Source organism: Panulirus ornatus, chromosome 25, assembly GCF_036320965.1.
Source record: "Panulirus ornatus isolate Po-2019 chromosome 25, ASM3632096v1, whole genome shotgun sequence".
NCBI lineage: Eukaryota > Metazoa > Arthropoda > Malacostraca > Decapoda > Palinuridae > Panulirus > Panulirus ornatus.
In genome coordinates, this window is record NC_092248.1 from 3,439,346 (window position 1) to 3,465,290 (window position 25,945).

The 25,945-nt window shown below is 44.1% G+C and overlaps 1 long non-coding RNA gene across 1 annotated transcript in view; it reads left to right on the forward strand.

The window, feature by feature from the left end:
• Nucleotides 1-25,945, forward strand: part of LOC139757178 (uncharacterized) — a 221,445-nt gene that overhangs the window by 51,028 nt on the left and 144,472 nt on the right. The window contains exon 4 of the long non-coding RNA XR_011714525.1: nucleotides 184-247. This is a non-coding gene — a long non-coding RNA (uncharacterized lncRNA). The remainder of the gene's footprint in view (nucleotides 1-183; nucleotides 248-25,945) is intronic.

A 25,945-nucleotide genomic window follows, 5' to 3' on the forward strand; every position in this document is an offset into this window, starting at 1 on the left:
ATTCTTACTGTCCCCATCAGGATACGTTTATTCTCTCAATTTCATTTTTCGAAGATTGATTTCCCCAAATTTACCCTTTCAGGACTTGATCAATCGGGGTCAAGCAAAACCATTTAGTGAAAAAAAAAATCCCTTTATCTCAATACTCCGAATTTCACTGGTCGTATCTTCTTCCTATTGCAGGCAGCAGAGAACCAATGAGAGGGGTGCGTGCTGTATTCTAGGAGCACCTCCCTTTAAGCCAGAGGTAAGTGATTGTGTTTATATCTGTATATATCTGTATGGGTACAGTGCCTGTCCTTACTGGCATAGAAAAACTGTGTGTGTGTGTGTGTGTGTGTGTGTGTGTGTGTGTGTGTGTGTGTGTGTGTGTGTGTTTGATGTTTTATGTACTTTACATCTTTTTTTGTATGACAAATTTCTTGTTTTGTGTCATGTTATGTCCTGGTTGTTCTCTTTCTGCATCTTTCGACGAACTGTTCACTATTGACGTCATCATACTCGTTAGATAATATCAAAGTTGTGATTAAGTTGCCCCCATACATTCGTCCATGGGGAACCAGTCGCCCCCATACGTTCATCCGTGGGGGGACATGTCGCCCCCATACGTTCGTCCATGGGGGAGAATTTATGGCCTCTGGAACTCGACGACTCTCATCAATCTTTGTACCACCTTCGTTGTCCTCCTCTGGACCTCCTCTGTTAGTTCTCTGTGCTTCTTTCTCTGCGATGGCCGACCTTGAGCGGCACATACAAGTGTTTTTGTGTATCATTGAGTGCATCTGCCTCTCTCTATGCATGTGTATATATATGAGGAAGTATACGTACCTCGACATTAAAAATTTTGAAGGAGGTATTCAAATACCGTTGCCCAGATTTGCCAGCGTTTTAACCTTCCTTCCCGTCTTGCTAACCAGCGCCTCTGCTACTGCTCTTTCACTAGGATATCAGTTACACTAACACAGACGCTGAACCTGTATGTGAAGGAAGAAGTTTCCTACAATATATATATATATATATATATATATATATATATATATATATATATATATATATATATATATATATATATATTTATATACTGGAAAGGATCACAAGTTTGCGCGTGATCAAGATATTCCTATGAGTCCACGGGGAAAATGAAACACGAAAAGTTCCCAAGTGCACTTTCGTGTAATAATCACATCATCAGGGGAGACACAAGAGAGATATAACAGTCAGTTGATATACATCGAAGAGACGTGTCTCCCCTGATGTGATTATTACACGAAAGTGCACTTGGGAACTTTTCGTGTTTCATTTTCCCCGTGGACTCATAGGATATTTTTTTTTTTATATATATATATATATATATATATATATATATATATATATATATATATATATATATATATATATATATATATTCCACCTGTTAGTAGTATGATTGGTGTTGGTTTCAACTTACGAATCACATCCGTGTGGCAAGCGGAAAATATTTTATCGCAGTGTAAACTTTGCGCTCTTAACACGACCGTTACATCTTCAACCTAACTGGCTTGAGGCTGATATCTAATCGCTTTTATCATTAAAGCTGTCATGCTGCAGCCAACAGCGGGGAAACAAATAGATCTTGAGCACCTTCTTCAGGTGTTCAAATGAATGGTAAGATCACTTACGTCGAGAGAGATTGCATCGCTACTCCTTTTCCACGTTCGAACTCCCAGTACCACAACGGAATACATTGTAATATACCAGATGCAAGGCTCAGTAAGGTGTGCTCTGAAGGATTTGTAACGAATAGATTACAGAGCGTAAATTTTAGATTTATGATAGCTTTGTTGTCACGCGTGGCAAATGTGTGAGGCTATAATAGAGACTTATATCGGAGCGACGCTCGCCGTGTGCTGAAAGGCGAAATTTATGGGACTTTGATTTTATACGCCTGCTTTTAAAGAACAGGATGATTGAATGTGTGGTGAAGGTAATGGTGTGCATTAGCTTACACAGACTGTGCATCAGTTTTAAGTTACGTCGACATTTGGACGTAAATCATGGACGGTAAATTCTGAGATGAGACGCTAATCTACAAGCGGCTTTAAAGTCCTCTCAGCCTTGATGAATGGTGCAGTGCCTTCTGGCCGGCCACGGAGGGAATGCTGAATGAAGTAAGAGCTGAGCCCCATGATCTAATTGGCTGAAAGGTCCTTTGAGAGAGAGGATGGGGCGTGAAAAGTGGCAAGAATTAGGAAATATGTTGTATAATTTAATAGCACTATAGATGTAATGGCCAAGAATAACATAGACAAACCAAAAAGGTTTAATTTGCTCTCACAGAGAGGTCCTGTCAGGCAAGAAGGGGAGGAAAGTGAAGCAAGGGAATGTATTGCAAAGAGCAGAGGCGTTTGTGAGGCGGGACGAATGGCGGGTGTGTTTACCTGGCGTCGGGTGGGAAGTAGGCTAGGGAGGCGCTGACCCCGAGGGGGCGGGCAAGTGTGGCGGCCCCGTGCGGCGGTGGCTGTGGTCGCTGCTGGTTGGTGGGGTTGATGCGCTTCTGGCGGTTGCCAGGCTCGTGGGTTGTGACGTTGCTAGGGTTAGTGTGATTGTGGCGCTCGCTGGAGTTGTGGTTTCATGGCTGTTGCTGAGGTTGTGCGTGTGTGTGTGTGTGTGTGTGTGTGTGGTAGTTCGTGGTGTGATGGATTGTTTGTGACGACACCCGTGGTTGTCATTGAGATTTGCTGTGGTTGTGGCCATGACGATGGTTGGTTTAGCTGCATTAGAGTTTATGTCTGCTGTAGTTTTAGCTATTGTATGTTGATTTGAATTTTTTTTTTTTTGTTGCTGTCTCCCGCGTTTGCGAGGTAGCGCAAGGAAACAAACGAAAGAAATGGCCCAACCCACCCCCATACACATGTATATACATACGTCCACACACGCAAATATACATACCTACACAGCTTTCCATGGTTTACCCCAGACGCTTCACATGCCCTGATTCAATCCACTTACAGCACGTCAACCCCGGTATACCACATCGATCCAATTCACTCTATTCTTTGTCCTCCTTTCACCCTCCTGCATGTTCAGGACCCGATCACACAAAATCTTTTTCACTCCATCTTTCCACCTCCAATTTGGTCTCCCACTTCTTCTCGTTCCCTCCACCTCCGACACATATATCCTCTTGGTCAATCTTTCCTCACTCATTCTCTCCATGTGCCCAAACCATTTCAAAACACCCTCTTCTGTTCTCTCAACCACGCTCTTTTTATTTCCACACATCTCTCTTACCCTTACGTTACTTACTCGATCAAACCACCTCACACCACACATTGTCCTCAAACATCTCATTGCCAGCACATCCATCCTCCTGCGCACAACTCTATCCATAGCCCACGCCTCGCAACCATACAACATTGTTGGAACCACTATACCTTCAAACATACCCATTTTTGCTTTCCGAGATAATGTTCTCGACTTCCACACATTCTTCAAGGCTCCCAGGATTTTCGCCCCCTCCCCCACCCTATGATTCACTTCCGCTTCCTTGGTTCATCCGCTGCCAGATCCACTCCCAGATATCTAAAACACTTTACTTCCTCCAGTTTTTCTCCATTCAAACTTGCCTCCCAATTGACATGACCCTCAACCCTACTGTACCTAATAACCTTGCTCTTGAATTATGAATTATAATTATTTTGCGGTGGACAACGGCTTTGGTTTGGTTTCTGATGCGGTCTCATCCGTCTTGTGTTGTGACTTTTAATCTATTCTGGTTGTGACGGTGACGTAGGGGGTGGGGGGGGGGGGCTTGATTGTTGCGTCAAATAGGAAAGGCTTTTAAGAAGGTCTGTCTCTTTGTGGCGTGCATGGAAGATACTCCTAATGGCACACAATGCGAAAGAAGACGTCATAATTACTTCCCCCTTCTAGAGTGCTAGAAAGGGCCACTGTGACATCACAACACAACGCGTGTCAGATACATTAGTTTCAGCCTTCAGTTTTGTCTTCTGTCTTGTATCGAAACTCTGAATCACCGTTTGTTTGGTTTCAGGTCTAAGTTTAAAGTAAGACTTGAACTGAGACGTACTGTTGTATTGAATGTTGATTTGGTATTGATCGCAACCTCGTGAGCGCCACATTACATTTGAGCACGACCTTAGAATACTATGGTACGACCAGAGGAAACACTGATACGACCCTTAGGCATGATGACATGGCCTTCGACTCTCCCCTTTTTTCTTTTTTTTCTTTTTTTTTTTTTTTTTACTAATCAAGGCCATCCCATTAACGCCAGGTACCCATTTTATCGACCAACTCCTCGAGATAGATGAACAGCTAGGTTGACTGTAGACCGACTGCCGCAACCAGGATTTGAACCTACGCGCTCGACCCTGGGCGTCTCGTGAATGCGTCACGGTCAGGAACGCTACCCGCTACGCTACGGAGGTCAAACGCCAGGATATTGTATCCAAAAATTGTGCTTCAGGTTTACACCACCGTGCTCAAGGGTCGTACCGTCGTATTTGAGGGTCGTGCCGACGTATTTGAGGGTTGTGCCGACGTATTTGAGGGTCGTGCCGTCGTGCTCAGGTCGTACCCTGGTGCTTAAAGGATTACCTTTGGACCAAGACGAAAGCTACACATTTACAGTAGTCATTTTTCAGAATAATGTAGTCCCCCTTGGAAGTACGTTAGGTCTTCAGTAAGACAATTACTTTAAATCCACCAATTACATTTCTGTGAATCATAGGCATTACTAATGTAAATTGATAGTAACTTGAGATGAATTACTCATCTCAAACTTAGAATCCGAAGGACTTTAGTGCCTCGATTATTCTTAGCATAGTATATATATCTTTTTCTTTCATACTATTCGCCATCTCCCACATTAGCGAGGTTGCGTTAAGAACAGAGGACTGGACCTTTGAGGGAATATCCTCACCTGGCCCCCTTCTCTGTCCCTTCTTTTGGAAAATTAAAAAAAAGAAAAAAAAAACGAGAGGGGAGGATTTCCAGCCTCCCGCTCCCTCCCCTTTTAGTCGCCTTCTACGACACGCAGGGAATACGTGGGAAGTATTCTTTCTCCCCTATCCCCAGGGATAATTCTTAGCATGGTATATATATCTTTTTCTTTCATACTATTCGCCATCTCCCACATTAGCGAGGTTGCGTTAAGAACAGAGGACTGGACCTTTGAGGGAATATCCTCACCTGGCCCCCTTCTCTGTCCCTTCTTTTGGAAAATTAAAAAAAAAAAAAAAAACGAGAGGGGAGGATTTCCAGCCTCCCGCTCCCTCCCCTTTTAGTCGCCTTCTACGACACGCAGGGAATACGTGGGAAGTATTCTTTCTCCCCTATCCCCAGGGATAATTCTTAGCATAGTATATATATCTTTTTCTTTCATACTATTCGCCATCTCCCACATTAGCGAGGTTGCGTTAAGAACAGAGGACTGGACCTTTGAGGGAATATCCTCACCTGGCCCCCTTCTCTGTCCCTTCTTTTGGAAAATTAAAAAAAAAAAAAACGAGGGGAGGATTTCCAGACCCCCGCTCCGTTCTCTTTTAGTCGCCTTCTACGACGAGCAGGGAGTACGTGGGAAGTATTCTTTCTCCCCTATCCCCAGGGATAATATATATATATATATATATATATATATATATATATATATATATATATATATATATATATATATATATATATATATAAGATAAACATTTATCGATTAAACTTGATAAAGTTAGTTTTAGTATAGTTACATTTTCCATAGATCCATCTTAACTTTCTAGTTTACATCGAATGAACACGTACAAGATTGGTGTCTCGCCGTGCTTGACGAACATATCCTTAAGGTCATAAAACCTGACACCTAAGCTTCATGATACTTCATGTTGCACACACATATAAGCCCTGCGTAGCGGATCGACTGAGTCTGCATATTTTAAAGGAGGTTGAATTCCCTTGAATATTTTTTTTTTTTTTTCCAGCGGTCGTAAATTAAGAGAAGAAACTCACAGGATCATCTTCCATTTATCTTTTAACACCTCACCGTCCATATCTGATGGCAACTCGGGCAGCGGTCCTGGGCAAGACTGGATGATTGCTTAGGCGGTTTCTCTCCGAGGAAATATTATCGGACGGGTGAGCTGAGCAGGTAAGGTGGGAGTTGCATGGATGGGTGAGCAGTGAGAGTGGAAACCGGACTAGCGAGGAGGAAGTGTGTGTGGCAATTAGAGACGGGGAGACTTTAAGATTAGTAAGGAGAGGATGGTGATGTTTGAATGGGTAACCAGGTCGGCTGTAGGTTTGTGGCTAGACGAGTAAGAACAGATTGTAGGTGGGTTTTTTTTTTTTTGGATAGTAAAAAGGGGAGAATAGTGACTTTGAATGGGGTAAGCAGGTAGGAGGTAGATAAATGAATGGGCAGTCAGACATTAGGGAAAAATGTAGATAACGAAGTAGGTATGAGAAAAGCCTATGGATGGATAAGCAGGTACATAGGAAGGATAGAAGACAGGAGAGCTGATGGTCCATGACGAGGTGATCTGCTGGAGGATAGCAGTAACGTCCTGAGGTCATAATTTTAATTGTGGTGGAGAGACAGGATAGTGAAGCAGAATGCACCTCCCCACCCACCTCTCCCTCCGGCCCAACAGCCAGCAGGATCGAAGCCGAGGGTAACCACTGTATGGCATGGAGAGGATATACTGCCCTGGAACTTTTGTCGGAAGATGTGGAGGGGAGATGTTTTATACTATGGATGCAGCTGGCATCTCCTGGGTCGAGGATCATATCTGAAAAAGAACAAAAAAAAAATTATCTTCAAAAATTCTTATGTTCAATCCCCCCCCCCCCCCTGAAAGAAGCATGTTTACTGTTAATAGATATCTCTGAAGTATTTGTCTATCAGTGATTTCAAGATCATGATAGTCATCGTGTTGACAGTATCTAGGGGTAATGTGTCCGTATTCTATAACTAAAATAGTTTATTTATGCTATTCTACGTGTGATTTTAATTTTCATATTATACTGTTGGTTCTAACCACTCAATATCTGTCTAATGTAAAGAAATTGTATGTTGCTGAAATTATTTACTATTATTATAAAAACTTATAATTGATTATTTATGAATTAGCGCTCCTCTTAAGTGAATTGATTTAGATATCTTAATTTTACCTCTTGTCTTATTTTTGAGCGAGGGAAATATTTTTACTTCTCTCAATTCTTATGAAGGGTAAGCAGGCTTGGGGGAGGCTCATGGGTAGGTAAGTAAGTTTGGGGAAGTTTATAGATGGGTAAATGGTAATTAGAAAGCCCACGAAGGTATACATAAGTAGGAAGGGACTTTTAAGTGGGTAAGGAGGTAGCAGGAAGGCTAACGCATTAGTGAATAGATAATGACGAGGCTTGTGAACGCGGAGTTAGCAAGTAAGGAGAAATGTAAATTGATATATGGGTAGCTGTGGCCACCTCGCATTACTGGGTAAGGTGCCATCCGAATGCGTAGGGCAAGTGTCATTTGAGGTGGTAGCTGAAGACAAGGGCACTGTTTCCGAACACGGGCAGCCTTTATCTTGAGTTATCCAGGTGAGTATCGTAGTAGGTAGGAGAAAAACGGAGGAGGGTGACCGTTCAACATGTGTTAGCCGTCAACAGTGTTTAACGTCTCTTCGCACTTTTTTCCAACACCCGAGATGACCGAAGCCAAAGTCGATCGGCTTCAACTCGTTGGTTTTCTCATGTCTGAGTCAAGTTTGTCTCGAACTCATTAGAAAGTGAGAAGGATGAAACCTGATACATGATTCGTGTTCAGTACGACCACGACACGCACGGTTTTAATCTAGACGAAGCCAAAGCCGTGGTCTGTGGCTATCGGGACTCGTGCGGTCCGCTCATCAACTAATTCCAGTATGTTCTCCGCTTGTTAAAATATGGGAAGGCTGTAACCTTAGTTATGTTGTGGTGGGCCGCGTGTCGGTCAGGATTATGGTGGACCCCTCTCTCTCTCTCTCTCTCTCTCTCTTTGCCTCCGCTCCTTGGAAACACCACCTGGTTTACGCTGGTCACTTTAAATCTTGCATAATTTTTGATTTGCTGCGTCTGGAATGTCATCATTTGAATCCCTGGCTTTTAGCGTCGATATCTTTATGTTTGCTGATGATGCTCTTGAGTGTTTTCCGTATCAAGTAATGTTCGTTTTATTTCCCTTGTTTCATGGAACCTTGACTTACGGCTGTTGACCAATCGTTAAGTTACCACATTAACGTTATAGTGTCAGGGTGGCGTGGCAGGTTTTCTTTATTTTGTTTTGTTTGCCTTTGTGTTGCATGGTGGACGCTTGTCCATTGTCGTACGTCCGTCTGCAGTTGGGGGTCGTAATCTAAGCTGCAACGTAACTTTGATCACAACTTGAAAATTAAGAGGATCTGAATTTATTTCTACATCATTCTAATTTACCCAGTCTCTTGCATGCCTCGCACCCTCCTGCACGTTTAAGAAGGCCCCCCCCGAACCCTAAGAGGATCTTTCATATAATAGTTTATAGAGTTATGACTCAGTGTAAGACCTATAATTCTGGTTTGAGGGGTTATTTCTTGAGTTAAACTCGACAAACACGTTTAAGAATTTGTGTTCAGTGCGCCCGTGTTAAATGGACGCGCGCACACACTCACACACGTTATATCCCCATACCTGAAACTGTCATTGAAGGGTATGTTTACAGTAATCTCACTGTAGTGTTATGATAATCACTGGTGTAGTGATCAGATACAATATCACTGCTATATTAGTTTACAGCAGTTTTGCAGCAGCATTGGTTTATGGCACTGTCATCAGGAAGGAAAGGGGGCGAAAAATGTGAGTTTATGACGAGGTTATCTATTGGAGGACAGTGATAGTGTCCTGATAGATTATCGTAATTGTAGAAAAAAAAAATGATAAAGCATACAACTTTTCCTCTAGCCACCACTCCCTCTGGCTTAACAGCTGGAAAAAATGAATAAGAGATCATATACTGACATGGAAGTTTTATAGGAAAGTGCGTACGGGAAAAGTTCCCAAATATGATCGCAGACGAGGCTCGTACCTGATCTCAAATAATAACCGATTTTCGAAACAAATTTTGATTTTTTTTTTCTTTTCTAGTAGCAGGTACTTGACTGGTATATCTCTGAAGTATTTATCTATCCTTGATTTGATGGTACTGATAGTCTTTGCACTGACATCTCGTGGTAATGTATTCCAATCTTCCAAATTCTGAAAATGGAGAAAATTACTCGCGTTCCTATTGCATCATCACCCTTTTTCTGCTCTTTATATCTCTAGCTAATGTGAAGAAATGTCCTCCTATATTGTGGTCGATGTTGTCAACTATTCAAATTTTATGGAAAATGATTTCGGATCTGAGTCTTTGTTCATAAGACTTACTGATTGTTTATTAGTCTTCGTCTATGATTAAGTTTGATGTAGTAAACATCTCATTTCGAATGACTCTGACCTCCACATTGTAAAGGTTGACCATTTTTTATTCCTTTCGTTTTATCGTCTATAGATCTAGCTTTGAAACCTAAATTTCTGTCTTTAATTTCTCATAAGAAACGAGGCATCATTGCATTTTGGGTCATCATATAAAAATTATGTAATTACCAACGTCTGGTAATGAGTGCTCTGGCACAAGCCATTATATAACTGGTTCATTATCCACTCGTCACAGCAAGACATGCTCTAGTCAAAGGCCATTATCTTGGGCGCAAGAAATAAAGTGAGAGGAAAAGAGAGTAGACTAATCAGGTCGGCGCAGGCGCTTGTGGAAGCGAAGTCTTCGAGGTAGAAAGGTTTAAAACGGAGGGTAGACAAGAGGAGGAAGAGGAGTGGAAAGCATAAGAACTCGAGGGAAGGAGGAGGTATCATAACGGCCAATTCTCGAGTGGCTGGTCGCCACATACAAACTGTGGGCAGCAGCAGCAAAGAAAAAAAAAAAAAAAAAGTGCCTCGCGTCCAAACGTTGTGGTCGGGGATACGTACACAGAGAGAGAGAGAGAGAGAGAGAGAGAGAGAGAGAGAGAGAGAGAGCAGCAGCAGCAGCAGCACTCGTATGCACTTGTCACCTGTGTAATGGCTAGTAAAACTCGGTGACGATGACATTAGTGTTAGTTATAATATTTACTTTTGTTGTCTTGCGTCAGCGGAAATCCTCTAAAAATGGCAAATTTCTTATTCTTTGTAGGATCAGACGTTAGCCATGTCGTCCATCAAAGTCATTATATATATATATATATATATATATATATATATATATATATATATATATATATATATATATATATATATATATGTGTGTGTGTATGTATCCGACGGTTTGTATCATAATAATCTCCCTTCCGTACACCCCTTCCTCTCCTACTGTGGGCGGGTAGCCACCCGCACACATTCCCCCACCGCTCCCTGTTCTTCACCACCGCAACATGTCTTATGTACGTCTTGGGGCAGGAGGTATGCTGGGGAGGGGTAGGCAGGCGGGTAGGCAGGCAGAGGCAGCAATGAAGATATCGTCCAACGTGAGTGTCTGTACCTCGACCAGAAGGCGATGTGAAGAGCAGGGAGGACTAGGTTATCTGGACTTATAGCACTTCCATGCCTCTGAACGTGTATGTATAGGTCATGGTCGTGTGTAAAGTAAGGAGAGGGGGAGCGGTGAAGGTTGAGCCGCTGGCAGGGAGTGAAACGAGTGAAAATTTATTGACTTGATTGCCAAATTGACCAGTAAGTCGAGTTAAAAGAAATGTGACAACCTAGTTAATCTAGCTCACTGGCATATCACATTATGCTCACAAATTACTTCCTTTACACCTGTCAAGGGTCGTTCCAGACCACATTAGTTTAGCCTGACCGCAGACTTGTTCTCCACACAAACCGCAGTCAAGCTGAAGACAAAGTACTCGAAGTCCCGTAGTCGCAGCCAAGGTAGAGCTTCTTATGTATAGGATAATACTAGCAAATTCGGGCCTTTGTCTACTCAGTTCTGCGGAGGCTTCCACATCTTCCATCGCCATCATAATACCCTCTCATTCATAGCTACCACAGCCTCCCTCACCACTACCATTCCGTTACTCTCTAGCTACCACTCTCTCCCAGAAGACAACCACTCCTCCTTGGCCACCACACCCTTCCTCGCCATCATCACTCCCTGAACGGCGGAATGGCATTGTTTTGTGGTATAATCACCCACACTTCGCTATTTTCCTTCTTCATACTTCCCAATTTGCCAGCACAGCTTTCCCGCTTAACTAGAGGATGGTTTCCTAATAATGTCACCCATGGAAATACATAAATCATTGGCAGTTTTATCGAGATAAGTTGTTCTGTGTCAACTTCCTTAACGTAATCACAGAGAGACAGGCAAGTAAGCTGCACCCAAAATATTATTTACCGTTCCAATTCAAGAGAATCATTTTATGAGAATTATAATTACTTTCATGTACATCAGCTCAGCATATTACCATTTTTTGCTTTGTAGGCGTCTAAATCACACGAGTTCGTACATGTGGCTAAAAAGAACTGGCAGAGAGCCAGACAATGTTGCACTAATATTAGATAACATTTTAAGGTTGAGTAGTAAATAAAGACGAAAAGATTCGTTGTGGCGGCTCTCGTTGCAACCCAACGTGTTTCTAGTGCAATATGCGTAAACTGTGGGATTCGAACTGAAACCAGTAATGGCAAGGTGAGGTTCATCTGGCTGACTAGCTATATGTTAATGCCTAATGGCAGCGGAGATTGGGACAAGACCGGAGGTTCTGGAATAAGACACCCTTATTTAATCTCGTTATGTTGCAAAAACTTAACATGATTCGTAAATAACGATCCAATTTTTTTTTTTTTTTTATAAATTCTGCACAGTCCATTTTTTCTCATTATTTTGTCTTACTGTGCTAGACTTTATAAATCATTTGAAATGATTTCCAGTCGATTTAAGTACTCCAGAGTTAGACTGGTGACTGCTCTAGTGTTGGTGATTTAAGTACTCCAGAGTTAGACTGGCGACTGCTCTAGTGTTGGTGATTTAAGTACTCCAGAGTTAGACTGGTGACTGCTCTAGTGTTGGTGATTTAAGTACTCCAGAGTTAGACTGGTGACTGCTCTAGTGTTGGTGATTTAAGTACTCCAGAGTTAGACTGGTGACTGCTCTAGTGTTGGTGATTGCTGCTCAATCTGTTCTCTTTTCTTGCACTTGTGTCGTTGGGCAGAAAGTTGGCAGCTACTGATATCATCTTCGAAAACTGGACTTCAGAAGGTCTGCATCGTAAAGCTGCGCATCGAAGTGTTACCCGTTACTGAATCTAGTTGGCCTTAAGACGTCCTTGACAGAGTTGCCCTTCACAAGTTCCTTTTTTTAAAGTTGTTCTCTGTATAACTTCATATGATAAGGTTATTTACCCTTAAGTTGTCCTCCATTAAGTTCTTTTCCATAGTATTGCCCTCCTTTTTCCTTAAAAAGAAATGGCGTAGTTTAACTTAAGTCGCTTGTGATCAAAGTTGTTACTTTGCTGCCTTGATTGGATCCTATACAAAGTAGACCAGCCTTTGGAGCTGTCACCTGTAATGGCGTCAAATCTGACGCTAATTCCCCGTGAGATGTCTTTAAGTTAAACACGTTGAAGATATGAAGTTCAGGTGAACCCAGCTGGATCAAAATACTCACGAAGACATATGTCTTAAAGATACAGAATATGATGTAGTGTGACATCTTTCAACTTCAGTACAGCCTCCTCCATCTAGGCAAAACTGGATTGTTTTATGAAGGTGATTTTAAGAGTTAGGATGTCCTCGTGTTTATGATTGTCTTGTTACGATTCCATATATTTTCATTATTCTAATCTTCCCTTTTGTCGTTCATGGTGATGATCAACTTTACTGGTGATAAATGTCTTTATTATCATTCCAGTCATACTTCGTTTCTTTAAAAGGGTAGCATTACAGCTACTACTACTACATCATGTTACTACTAACACTGTGCTATTTATATATAACCACTGCTGTTACTATTGCATTATCTCTTGTGATACCACTAACATCTAAGTACACAACACTCCGCTCGCTGCTCTCCAAAATAATGCCACAACTCTCTTTTTGCACAATACGTATTGTGTTTGTTCGTTAGAATTTGACACTGATCGAAACCCATGTAAGTTTCTGTGTAACACTTTCTTGCACGCAAGGCACTGAAGGCCGGTAGCTTTTTTCTTTTTTTTTCCCCCTCTAATATTTCACTTTGACCATGACTCTTTTGAGTAATTCTCCCGCGCTTTCTCCTGCTCCCATGTCCTCTTTCGCAGACTGCCGACCGACTCGCGGTTATATAAAAGCAAGAGGCTCTCGTCCCATTGGTCCCGCTCGCTGGTACCCGAGTGGTCGCCCAGCCTCGCCTTGCTCACCTATTGGATCATCGTATATGACGCGCCTATTCTCTCGCTCGTGAATGGCCACCTTCAGCACCTTAGTCCTTCATTTGTTATTGCGCTCCTACAGTGCTCCACCCTAAACGTTCGCTTCGATAACCTCTACACACAGCACATTAGCTGCGTGTAGAGGACGATGGAAATAAATTGGAAGTTTTATATCAGTAATGAAGATGAAGAAGCAGTGTAGATCAGGTGGATATGTGATGTACTTATCTAACACGATTGAATGGTTATCTGAGCATATTTCCTTTGAAACTAGTTTCCTCTGAAGTTTTATTGAGCTGTAATACTGAAGGCAGCCTCGCTAGTTAGAGAACAAACTGGTTTCTAATGGTTTGTCTGCACACTCAATAGCCGGCCAGTCTCCGGTAACATAAGGTGAAGCAGACTTGAATAATTTTTTTTCCTCTTTTCCTTAATATTAACCTTTTTCCAAGATGTTTTGAGACTTGCAGACATAACTAGCCGGAAGAAATGAATTTGCAGACCCGCTTTGTCAAAAGGTTCTTTGGGCATCGTCGGCTAATAAGACGTGTCTTGTTTCAAAACTTAGTTAGCTTCAAGTTATACTTCCAGACTTAGTAGGACTAAAAGTTATGCTTACAGACTTGGTGGGCTTCAAGTTATACTTCCAGACTTGGTGGGCTTCAAGTTATACTTCCAGACTTGGTGGGCTTCAAGTTATACTTTCAGACTTGGTAGGACTAAAAGTTATACTTACAGACTTGGAGGGCTTCAAGTTATACTTCCAGACTTGGTAGGACTAAAAGTTATACTTACAGACTTGATGGGCTTCAAGTTGTATTATTTCCAGATTTGGTGGGTTTCAAGTTACAGTGCCTCCAGACGTGGTTGGTCTTCAAGTTGTAAGACTTGCAGGCTTGGTTTAGCTTCAAGTTGTCATACTTTTGCCTTACTGGGCTTTAAGTTATCATACTTCCAGGCTTAGTGGGATTCAAGTTATCATATTCCCAAACTTGGTTGACTTCAAGTTTTTATCATTCCAGGCTTGATGTGCTTGAAGTTTTAATCAAACTAATCACTTGATGCACTTCAAAGTTATCATGCATCCTGACTTGTTGCACAAGTTATAAGAATTACAGGTTTGCTGGGCCTCGTGTTATCACACTCTCGGACTTGAGTGGCACTTGAATTACCATAATTCCAGATAATGGGCAGCATTGACTAGTGGCGTAAGTTTTAGTGGTTCCTCCAAAGAAAATTATTCTCTCTCTCTCTCTCTCTCTCTCTCTCTCTCTCTCTCTCTCTCTCTCTCTCTCTCTAGGGATCATTACCTAAAATGAATACGGCAGAGCTGGTTCAGTCTATTTCCTTATACAATATAATCGTAAAGATATAAACTCGAGTCTTCGCAGTAAAAGGCTATTGAATCAAATATCATATTTCCTGGCTCTTTACATGTATTTTTTATCTATGGTATGGACACCGTAGTTAATCGTCCGAGATTAAAAACGTACAAAAAATAACGCCCGGGTCTAGTTCACCCTATAATAACAATAGCCTTATATGCTCTAATGTTTCTGCCAGGATGAATATGGCCAAGATTGATTACACAGACGCAAGATTGTATTTTCGCATTTTAATGTCTTGTTTTTGTTTTTGAAACTGTAAAGTTTGGTTGGGATACTTGAGGTTGTGTGGAAGTCGACACGGCTGATAAGTGGACTGTCTTAGCTCGTCCTGAAAGGAATTTACCAAACTGTGGCAGAGCTGGGTCTATAGGTCGTCCTGGTAAAAACTAGACACTTGTCCGGGGGAGGGGGGGGGCTTGCTTTGACGACAACACGTCCTTCGTTTAAGTTTGACGCTGTTCGTAAATCGCATCTCCTCGAGCTTCGCCATGTAGTCTGTACATGACATAGAAAACGATTTACAATTTACCAGATCTTGTTTCTTCCCCTTCCCTTCCCTTCCTTCCCGGTCCGTGGTAGTCAGGTCTTCCGAGCGTTGGTCAGTTGGTCTTGCCACTCACAGTATTCTATCGAGGAGGCCATGTTGCCACTCCAAGCAGAGGCGCGAATACGAGAGATGAAATAATTAATGGCAAAATACTGCACGATCTTCGTATTCACTCCTTCATCAAGAACCATGACTTAGATTGATCTTGAGAGGTATTCTTTCATATGAAAAAACGTGTATAAGATAACGTAGATATTTTTTTAATTATTTTCGAGGTTTACTGAGCGAATGCCTGGCTGGTAGAGCTGCCAGTGGGGGGGTCTCTTTCATTTGACTGTGTTCGCGAGAGGCAAACACGTGCTTGGGGAGGAACTGGACAGTGTGTGACACGTGTGTAGGTATTCCCTGCGGTGTCTCTCTGCACAGGTTAATGTATTACGTGACGCATTACACTGAGCGAGGCGTGAGGGAAGCACGAGGTACGGTGCGCTGAGTGAGGTGAGGAAAGTGCGCCAACACAGGATACTGTGATTGAGCCGTGAGGGAAGTTGTGAGAGTCCAGCACTAGGCTCGCGTGTAGGCCAACTGACCCTTCCGCTTATGTAAGGTCTCTCTCTCTCTCTCTCTCTCTCTCTCTCTCTCTCTCTCTCTCTCTCTCTCTCTCTCTCTCTTTGAAGAGACTTTCCACACTTCCCATCCTCTTTTAAGTTTACATCCTCTTACTTTAAAGTACAACGAGATTTTGCCTAGAGGAAGGGCCAGCGCGTAGCCCTCACCGCAAGAAGTTATGGAGCTACGAAGAACGAGTTGAGTGTGTGTGTGTGTGTTAGTTACGCGTTGTCAAGTGGTACTATTACGTGTGAAATGGAAAGACTGTTTTTTGGTGGACAAGAAAGCCATCTGCCCACATGTGGGTGAGAGAGAGAGAGAGAGAGAGAGAGAGAGAGAGAGAGAGAGAGAGAGAGAGAGAGAGAGAGAGAGAGCTACCTAGGCCAGAAAGGAGATAGATAGACAGATAGATAGATAGAGACCCTCCCTATAGCCCCCCTCTCTCTCTCTCTCTCTCCGCCTAACCTCTCCAGCCCACCGTCTATCCTTATCGCTCCTCTTGTCGTTCGGTCCATCATACCTGCCTACTATGATATATATATCCTCCCCTCACTTTGGTCTGCGCCGACGACCACACTCCCCCCCACTTCGAACCTCCCTTACCCCTAGCCTCCGCCCGACCCTCACCCCTCCAAAAATCTACCAGAGACCCTTTCACAATGTCCCTTTCATCGGTGGGTCGAACTGCCGCTCCCGGCAGTCATGTCCAGTCAGGGAAGGAGTGCTACTTGAAACCCAGCCTGAGAGAGGTAGGGAGAGGAGGAGGAGGAAGAGGAAGGGAGAGAGAGAGAGAGAGAGAGGGGGGGAGGGAGGAGGAGGAGGAAGTGAGAAAGGGAGAGGAGGAAGGGAGAAAGGGAGAGGAGGAAGGAATGAATGTCCAGTCAGGGAGTAAGTGCTACTTGAAACCCAGCCTGAGAGAGAGAGAGGTAGGGAGAGGAGGAGGAGGAGGAAGGGAGAGAGAGAGGAGAAGAGGAGGAGGAGGAGGAAGGGAGAGGGGGGAGGAGGAGGAGGAAGGGAGAGGGAGGGAGGGAGGGAGCGATAGCACATTGACACAAAACAGAGAACCTGCTGGCCATTAACGAAGCAACATCCAGTTGAAGAATCTGCTAATTCACCTCTAACCTAGATGATGACAGACAACCGCCCAGAAATGTTAAACTAATCTCATCTGGAATGAATCATTTGTTTCGGTGACTCGGACTCGGGTGGCTGATTCCACTACCCTTCTATGTAGAAACATTTCTCCACATCGCTATGAGAAGCTGACCTTTAAACTTTAGCCTTTACTCTTCCCTGACAATACCTCAGTGTAGTTCGGTCAGTGTACAGTATCTGTGGCGAACTTTACGTTTTTCTTTTCTTAAAAACTTGAGTCGCCAAACAAGCCTTTGGACCTACAGAGAGCAATTAAATCGACTCCTTCCTTGCCTAACAAACCATGTTGAGGACAGATTGCGAGAATCGAACTTGTTCTCTCTCTCAGTAAGAGGCATCTCGGAGGTAAATTAATGGAATGTTTTAGAATACGTAAAGGATTCATTAACGTCGATATTGAACATTTCTTTACAGTAACGCCAGCGCTACCAACGAGAGCAATGAACTAAAACTTAAGAGGTCACAGAGTTAATCTGGATTGTACGAAATAATTTTTGTACGAAGGCGTTATTGACGCGTGGAATGAGCTCCCAGAACATGTTATTCAGAGCAACGTTTAACTCCTTCAAAATTAGGTTTGATCTTCATTTGTCACTGTACGGTATTTGATGATTCAGTTGATCATGACGTGGTGGTATGTCATGTCACCTTATCAACCACCAATTTCTCCCTGGCCATGCTGTAGTAACAGAGCAACATTGATCAACCCGTACCTCCTGCTTTAAGAGAGCTAGAGAGAATTATGCATTATTCTTCCACATCAGGATCGGTTTAAAAATCATAAGTCGAGAGGCTGGAGGTAAAGATTATCCTTACTATTATCTTTATAACAAAAAAGTGAAGAGATGCATGTCAGTGGTGATGGAGTGCATGACATATTCATGTTTATTCTACCTCAAGACCTTCCTATTAAAATTTCTTCGGGCATTTTGCTCCTGCAAGGTATTTTTTTTTTCCTCTCTCTAACCTGCCTTCCTTCCGGCGTGCTGCCGGAGGGAGTGGGGGGTAGGGAGTGAACCTTTACTTTACTATTCTTCTGCTGCTTTTGAGTGGACTGCATTTCTATTCTCTTTCCAAGTAGTGTTACGGCCCGACCCACTTGCTTGGACCTAGGGTCTGCGTGTCTATGTAAGTCCATGTAATCTAATCTTAAATATCGTCCTATTTTCTTCGCATTATCAGCAAAATCAAGGTCTTGTAGAAAAGCCAAATCTCTTGGTAATTCATATACAGCACAATAACTGTCCGACGAAGGACCTAACCTTGTGGTACACCATTATTTGCTCCTAATATTTTTATTTTTTTTCCATTTGATTATAATTCTTGTCTCGTTAAGATACCAGTCTTTTAATCAACCAGCTGTGGAGTCTGGTAACGGGAGTCTTTATCTAACTTAATGATCGTTATTATACGATTTCATCACAGGCATTTTTAGAAGAATGTAGATATAAATTTGTTTTTGTTCTATTGTTGTGTGTGTGTGTGTTCCATGTTCTGTCAACCTTTCATGTCTTTGCAAGAGATTTGTCATCTTACCCGGAATAATAGTTGATTGCGGGTGGTGTCAACATCTCGTTCATCGATCATCAACTCCCTGACGTCTACGAGGGTTATTTGCCAGCATCCACGCCTCTGGCGACAATTTTCATGAAGAGCGTTATCAGTGGAGAACACTTCTCGTGACTGATCCTCCTCAGACCTGATGCGGGCGACGGGTCTTGTGGGACGGTGGTTCAATCTTGGATTCAGCCGTGTGAGGGATGACTTCCTGCTCCTGAATCCTCGCTCACCACATCAGCTCGACTGCCTCTGCGTCACTGGGTTGTTCGTTGGTAGGAAGTATCTTATGATGTGACTGAGCCAAGTGGCGGGACTTGATGCGTCGCGTTGACAACCTAGACGGAGGGAGAGAGAGGGAGGGAGAGAGAGACGTGTCGATCGGATGGATGGTTACCATTGTCTTTCAGGGGCCCAGCAAGAGGGCTTGGTCGGGTCCGGAACCTGGGCCCGACTCGAGGTAATCACAACAGTATGCATTATGCCCACCACGCCTGCCAGGCCTCCTCCTGCGTCACACAACCTTGAGTATCCGCTTATCAGACTCGGGCATTGTTGATGCCTTTGTTGTTCTTTCATGTGGAGCTCTCGTGTGTGTGCGTGTGTGTGCGTGTGTGTGTGTGTGTGTGTGTGTGTGTGTTGCTGTGTTTTTTTTAATGCCGTGTTTACTGTCCCTTTGATGCCAGTCCACTGATGAAGGACTTGAGGGAGAAGGTGTTCGGGTTGTGAAGGACGTCCCCTTTCGTCATCGTTCCACCCAGGGTTCTTTTCTAGGTGTCTCTGCTGGGATGGCCACGTCAGAGGCGTCTGTGTGATGTGGTATGTGTAAGGGTGATCGTATGTTGTATAGTGGGGGGGGCTTTAATGCGTTGTTGTCTGTGTAAGGTACGTCAGTGTGTTGCAGTGTATGGGGGAGTGTCGTTGCGTTTCAGTCTGTGTAGGGGTGTGTGTGTGTGTGTGTGTCAGGGGCGTCCCTTCTCGCGATGTTTATACACACGTCTGTGCTGGAATATTTGTTTAGGATCGTTCTTGTAAAGGTGTCTGTCTAGGTTTTTTTTATTTTTGTTTCTATGTTAGGTGAAATGGCACGGGCAGCTGAGGCCCTAATCAAGGCCATCTCGTTCATACTATACATTTATATACTCTTGCCTGAGCTAGGTCCCCATTGTAACGACGAACCCCTAGGGATGGATGAACAACTGGGTTGACTGTGGACCGACTGCCGTAACCAGGATTCGAATATGTGTTAGTATTTTTTTATGAGGACCGTACTGTATAAACATCTGTATAAGGGCGTTTGTATAGGGAAATCATGCCGCGTCTTTGCATAGACATATCAGATACGTCTGCGTGGTGGTGTCTGTGCAGAGCGTCAACAACTCGTTCTCAAAAGCGACTCCGGGACCGGTGTGCTCTGTTTACGTAAGGATCTCCCTTGTCACATCAGTGTCCCTTACATCCATCTTCGTCCTTAAGGGCTAATCCTCGACGAGTCTCGACATCAGCACATCTTTGAAGGACCTTCCTTCAGTACTTTGTCACCTATCAGCAGCGACCAGGGGCGGCGTGTAGGGGTTGGGTTACAGGGAATTGGCTACCGTCTTGCTGAAGGGTCGCATCGTCGTGCTCAAGGGGTCGTACCGTCGTGCTTAAGGGGTCGAACCGCAGTGCTCAAGGGTATTGCAGTCGTGCTCAAGGGTATTGCAGTCGTGCTCAAGGGTATTGCAGTCGTGCTCAAGGGGTCGTACCGTCATGCTCAGAGGGGTCGTGGTGTCTGAATAAAATGCCTTTTTCTCATTTGGTGCTGATGGGGAAGGGGGGCTGTCTCCCCAGCACTGGGACATTTGCAATGTGTCCACATCTCTCGTCAACTTTGCTCAAATCTTGGATTAAAAACTTGTCCCAGATTTCCATCACTTAGAGAGAGAGAGAGAGAGAGAGAGAGAGAGAGAGAGAGAGAGAGAGAGAGAGAGAGAGAGAGACGTTCGAGCTTTCAGCATTCCCTCCTGCACTGGTTGAGCCAATTATGTATGATCGTGTCTCCTTAATTCTCGTGTAACTGATAACCCTGCGCCATCCAAGTCCAGAATTTTGATAACGAGTAAGAACAGTGATGGAGTATGAACTTTGGTCGTGCCGAGTGGGGTGCTGAGGGTCTAATTAGATAGGTAGTTTATCATCGTCTCTCAAACATTTCCTCGTGTGTTCTCAAGCTTTAAGCGTCCTGATCGCGTCGCTGTGAAAGCTTTGCTTTACCGTCAGTAGGTGTTCGTCACTCTGCCAGTGTCATGTCATGACAGGATGGTGAGAAAGAGGGCCCCGTTGTCGTTGGTGGATGCGGTTGGTGGATGAGGGTGGTGGGGTCGAGTAGGAAATGGTGGAGAGGGGAGGAAGGGAGAGAGAGAGAGAGAGAGAGAGAGAGAGAGAGAGAGAGAGAGAGAGAGAGAAATGGTGGATGAGGAGGTGGAGGAGAGGTTGAAGGTGTGGAGAGGAGGGGATGGAAGGGTTGGTGTTGCGTGAGAGGCAGTGGGCGTGTGTGGCGAGGCAGACGGTGCAAGGTGCTGGAATTCCCAGGTTGGCTTCACCAGCCAACCACTCCATACAGACAGACACGACACACGCTCACTCCCGCGGCTCCTCAGTTGGACGAGGAGGGCAGCGCTGGAGGCACAGAGGGCTGCGCCTCTGGTATTTCCGACAGCTCGTGGACAACCTCTACAGCAGCCTTACCTTAACCTCCCTTGTTTTTGAGAGAGAGAGAGAGAGAGAGAGAGAGAGAGAGAGAGAGTTTCTGACTGACAGGATTTTGCCCGGGGCTCGTCTCTTTCATTAATACTACTGTTCCTCTTTGCTGTCGAAGTATATTCCGTTTATATAACCATCCTCCTGAGCACATCTTGGGCGATGACTTGTCTGTCGTGCACCATGCTGTCTTGCTGGCATTTCTGTCCGTGTGTCACACTTTGTTCCTTCCTGCTTGTTGTGTCAGTAGAATATCCTTCCACCGTTTTGTGGCTATGGATTCTCTTGTACCTTTGTCCAATACATTGTGTCTGTGTTGTTGATTATCCTGTTTCTGCCGTGCTATGATGCATATAGCTCCAGGTCATGAGACCTCTCGCATTTGATTAGCTGTCATGCATAGATGATCATGCATTCATGTAAGCTATTCCCTCAATCTCATGGAAAAATTACTTTTGGAAGATTTTTCTTCCCTTTAATTCCAAGCTTGTGACTTGTATGTGCACGACGTCTCAGTGATCAGATTTCCTTCTGATGTAAACAGTTAAAAATCTTCACCTCTGAGCCATTGTTTCTTGCTGTGGAAGTCTTCTTCATCATCATCATCTCATTATTAACTTGTTCCTTGAATTCGAGTTTCTCGTTTGTGATTTGTCTTCAACATCTTTGTGTCGTTTTCGTTATATTGCTGGGCCCTGTGTTGTGCGACTCGCAGGGATCTCAAAACTCGTTTGAAGTCTTCTTGTTAGCTCACATTTCTCTTCTTCTTCTTCTTCTAAGCTTCGACGAGTTCTTCCCGCGCGTTAATACATATCATTTTGCAATTTATTTTTCTCCTCCTCCGTTTTCTTTCGAGTTTATCATCACACTAGCTTCTATTTTGCGAAGTATCTCGCTATACTCTCTCTCTCTCTCTCTCTCTCTCTCTCTCTCTCTCTCTCTCTCTCTCTCTCTCTCTCTCTCTCTCCCTCCCTCCCTCCCTCCTTCCTTGTGTGTCTGATATCATTATTACGAGTAACTTTGAAGTTTACGGCAATTTTTCAGAAGAGGTCCCGAAAGAGTATCATCTTGATAAGACGCGATCCCATTTGCGAGTAATGTATAATTTTTTTTTGGGGGGGATCCGTTTTTCTTGCATTTAACATTTACTCAGGTCACTTTCTCGAACAGAATTGCAGTTTAAAATGAGCAAGGTATAGAATACATAGTGTTTGTCTTCATTCCTTGCAACGGAGAAAGAGAGGGATTACTGTACGAATACTTTCGACATATTATTGCTATGATGGCTGGGTTAACGCATAGCGCTCACCGCATTTCTTTTTTTTTTTTCTTTTTCTTTACCCCTTGTTGAATGACAACAACTGTTCCTCTCTGCTGCCAAAGCGCTTCCCACAGATATTGATGCGTGGTTCAAGTCCTGGACCGACGCGGCCCATTTATGAAGTGGGCGGACCGGCGTGGCCCATTTATGAAGTGAATGGACCGGCGCGGCCCATTTATGAAGTGGGCGGACCGACGCGGCCTATTTATGAAGTGGATGGACCGGCGCGGCCCATTTATGAATATCTTTCAGTCTACGTTTCTGTCGACGTCAGTAGTTTGCTTCGTATTGCTCTGGTGTCGGTGTCGATAGTCTCTCTCCATCTTCCTCGCCTGACCCCAGGAGAGAGAGAGAGAGAGAGAGAGAGAGAGAGAGAGAGAGAGAGAGAGAGAGAGAGAGAGAGAGAGAGAGAGAGAGAGAGGAGGAGGAGGAAGGGGCGAAGCATGGAGCCCCCATCTGCACCCCTGGCGCCTCAGCCACACACACCAGAGCGAGGTTGATCTTGAAGGCCGGTCTGGCAAGGCCACTTGTGGGTACCACTTCACAGCTAGAGACGGACCCGGTGCTCCCCGGGTCCTTGAGGTGCATCTCGTTCTCCTGCGACCCCCAGGGCACATCTCTGGAGTGTGTCCTGGGAGCAGACACGCAGGGACAGGCTCAAAGGCTATGACGTCGCCAGAACGATGGAGGGTAAAAAGGAGAGATCCAGACTGGAAGCGCTTTAGCTTCGGAAATCCTATAATGAATTCATTCAAGGAGCTTCGTATAGCTCCTGCCTTAAAAGGATAGGCAATAGTGCTCGTGAGACACTCTCGAGTCTCGCTGTCTCCAGGGGGTCTGTAGCGAGGGGTGTCTGGACTCTGTAGCGAACCAGAATTGAGCTGGATTGTGTGATAGCCCAAAGGCACTCTTAAGAGGAACCTGTAGCTCCGGGATGCGCTGTGGCCACTCGTATGTTGTCAGGAGGACCCCCTATACCACATGCTGGTCTACTTGGAAGCTCTTGGCTCGTGTCCGGACGCTGGGGGAGAGGGAGGAACTGTGCAGGTGTCAGGACTTTGAGAGATCTACCTGCCACTCCCAGAAACATCATTCTTCTTCTTGGACGGGGGGAGGAAAAAAAGGAATAATAGACCTTAAAAAGTCTCGATTTAGGGGTTTACCTTTAAATTCACTGATGCACGTTAGCTATGGCACCAAATTACGCTAGAGTTAGGAAGGGAAAAAGCATTAATGTTTAGAATGACATCATGATACAGTAAGGGAAGACTATATATCACCAGAAGAGGATGTAGCAACGGCCATAGTGCAGTGCGTCAGTTCCCTCAAAGCGTAGGCCGGGATGTCTTTTCCTCTCAACGTTGGAAGAAGTTGAGAAATGTATATATTCGAATATCTCGTTAGATTACTGGACTTGTACGTACCGGTTCTTATATAAGATGCAGGTCTGCATAACCGGTTCGTTGCGTTTAGTGTCTTCTTGTACTGTGTGTGTGTGTATATATATATATATATATATATATATATATATATATATATATATATATATAGCATTTATGGATCTGGAGAAGACATATTATAGAGTTGATAGAGATGCTCTGTAGAAGGTATTAGGAATATATGGTGTGGGAGGCAAGTTGTCAGCAGCAGTGAAAAGTTTTTATCGAGGATGTATGGCATGTGTACGTGTAGGAAGAGAGGAAAGTGATTGGTTCTCGGTGAATGGTGGTTTGCGACAGGGGTGTGTGATGTCTCCATGGTTGTTTAATTTGTTTATGGATGGGGTTGTTAGGGAGGTGAATGCAAGAGTTTTGGAAATGGGCAAGTATGCTGTCTGTTGTGGATGAGAGAGCTTGGGAAGTGAGTCAGTTGTTCGCTGATGACACAGCGCTGGTGGCTGATCCGTATAAGAAACTGTAGAAGCTGGTGACTGAGTTTGGTAAAGTGTGTGAAAGAAGAAAGCTGAGAGTAAATGTGAATAAGAGCAAGGTTATTAGGTACAGTAGGGTTGAGGGACAAGTCAATTGGGAGGTAAGTTTGAATGGAGAGAAACTGGAGGAAGTGAAGTGTTTTAGATATCTGGTAGTGGATTTGGCAGCGGATGGAACCATGGAAGCGAAAGTGAATCATAGGGTGGGGGAGGGGGCGAAAGTTCTGGGAGCGTTGAAGAAGGTGTGGAAGTCGAGAAAATTAGCTCGGAAAGCAAAAATGGATATGTTTGAAGGAATAGTGGTTTCAACAATGTTATATGGTTGCGAGGCGTGGGCTATAGATAGTTGTGCGGAGGAGGGTGGATGTGCTGGAAATGAGATGTTTGAGGACAATGTGGTGTGAGGTGGTTTGATCGATTAAGTAATAATAGGGCAAGAGAGATGTGTGGTAATAAAAAGTGTGTGGTTGAGAGAGCAGAAGAGGGTGTTTTGAAATGGTTTGGTCACATGGAGAGAATGAGTGAGGAAAGAATGACCAAGAGGATATATGTGTCGGAGGTGGAGGGAACGAGAAGTGGGAGACCAGATTGGAGATGGAAAGATGGAGTGAAAAAGATTTTGAGTCATCGGGGCTTGAACACGCAGGAGGGTGAGAGGCGTGCAAGGAATAGAGTGAACTGGAACGCTGTGGTATAGTGGGGTCGACGTGCTGTCAATGGATTGAACCAGGGCGTATGAAGCGTCTGGGGTAAACCATGGAAAGTTCTGTAGGGCCTGGATGTGGAAAGGGAGCTGTGGTTTCATATGATTTTATTTAACATGTAATTTTTCTATACGTGTGGCACGACAATCCACCTCATCAGTTGCCAGTGCTTTATTTAAATCTCATCACCATTGTTTTGTCTGCTAGTAGACTTTGGATGGCGGTACTCCGTTGTGATGTTTAGATTTGAATAATTTCGTTAAGTACTGGTGAGGTGGATTGTCTCCACGAATCACGTCGTGCCACATGTATAGAAAAATTACATGTTAAATAGAATTATATGAACGCATACTGAAGTGCGATTTCACCTTCATGTCCTTCATTACGGATTAGTGTGATCGCACACACACACACTCACTAGGGAGGACGAGGACCAGGTCCACCATCGTCCCCAGACCCATTGAAGACCAAGACCAGGTCTACCGTCCTCTGCAGACCTAGAGAGGACCAACATCAGGTCCCACTATCGTCCGCAGACCCAGGTCTCGCCATCCTCCGCAGACCC